The sequence below is a fragment of the Diceros bicornis genome, chromosome 28 (assembly GCF_020826845.1).
Source record: "Diceros bicornis minor isolate mBicDic1 chromosome 28, mDicBic1.mat.cur, whole genome shotgun sequence".
NCBI lineage: Eukaryota > Metazoa > Chordata > Mammalia > Perissodactyla > Rhinocerotidae > Diceros > Diceros bicornis.
This window is the reverse complement of record NC_080767.1, coordinates 31,073,502-31,075,094: the sequence shown is the minus strand read 5'-3', so window position 1 is coordinate 31,075,094 and position 1,593 is coordinate 31,073,502. Positions and strand designations below refer to the sequence as shown.

The following is a 1,593-nucleotide window of genomic DNA, read 5'->3' as shown; positions in this document are numbered from 1 at the left end:
TATAATTGTATGACAGGTTTTGCATAAGATTTTGAACATGTCTTATGAATGATGATGCACAAGCAGAAAAAACTAATCAGGGATAAAGAATATTTAACTCTCCAGGTAGCAAACTTGACCTAGTTGTCATATTAACAACACTTTATATGACAGCAGAATGCGTATTTTTTAAAGTTATATGGAATTGACAACTATACTGTAATTTTAGGAGACCCATGTTACCCTGATCATGACTGCAATAAAAGGATTTAGTGATTGTCGCTTAAAGAAGTTAGCCCTATTGACAAAAAAATCTAGGGCCTGTTTTATATCTCTGTTCCTCAGGCTGTATATGAAGGGGTTCAGCGTAGGAGTAAATACCGCGTACATGATCGAGGCAATTATTTCTTTGTCATTGGAGCCCCATGATGATGAGAAAAAATTAACACCTACAAGTGTCCCATAGTATAAAGACACCACAAACAGATGGGAACCACAGGTAGAAAAGACTTTAAAGAGTCTCTTGGTGGAGGGGATCCTCAGGACGGTGGTCCCTATACTGATATATGAACCCAAGATACTAGTCAAAGGGAAGATAACAAGCATTCCTCCTTCTATGAAGATGACCAGCTCATTGATGGAGACGTCAGAGCAGCTCATTTTCAGGAGTGCATTGAAGTCACAGAAGAAGTGGGGAATGGTATTGTCACCACAGAAGGACAGTTGGACCAAGAGGAAGGTGTGCAATAGGGCATGTGCACAACTGAAGAACCAGGACCCAGCTACTAATGAGATACACAACTCCTGCCTCATGATGGTAGTGTAGTGGAGTGGGTGACAGATGGCCACATACCTGTCATATGCCATCACTCCAAGAAGGAAATTGTCAAGGCAACCAAAAACTATAAAAAAATACAACTGACAAATGCACCCTGCATAGGAGATGGATTGTTGCTGAGTCTGCATGTTCATGAGCATCTTTGGAACTGTGATAGTTGAAAGCGAAATGTCAGAGAAGGCCAAGTGACTGAGAAAGAAGTACATGGGGGTGTGGAGGCGAGTGTCCAGCCTGATGATCAGGATGATGAGCAGGTTCCCCAGCACTGTGGTCAGGTACATGCCCAGGAACAGGGTAAAGAACACAACCTGCTGCTCCAACAGGATGGGAAGTCCCAGGAGTAGGAATTCAGACATGCTGCTCTGGTTCTCAGGCCTCATAGTGCTCTTCTGTATGCTGCGGATGATGAAGGTTTGGGAATCTCAGGAACCAAGAAAGGATGATAACAACTGTCATATCTCATACTGTGATATGAAATTTTCTAGGAAATCAATGAATTTTTAACTACACCTCTATTAATTTCTCACACCTGTGGATGCATGCTTCTCCACTCTATCCCACTCTGGTTCCATGAAAACATCACACAGAGAAGGAGCTAAAAAGACCTCAATGCACAGACACAAGAGCATGTTCACTGTTTTGTTCAAACATTGTTTATTGAACATTGAGGCTGAACATGGACCTTGACTAAAGACTGAGATTGCAGCAGTGAACAGAAAGGCAAGGTTCCTGCCCTCTGTGAGTGTAGATCTTGACGAGCATAGATAGAGGGATAA

General features: G+C 42.2%; 1 pseudogene; it reads right to left on the bottom strand.

The window, feature by feature from the left end:
• Positions 1 to 248: 248 nt before the first annotated feature.
• LOC131393326 (olfactory receptor 1J4-like) lies at positions 249 to 1,215 on the bottom strand (annotated as a pseudogene).
• Positions 1,216 to 1,593: the final 378 nt, after the last annotated feature.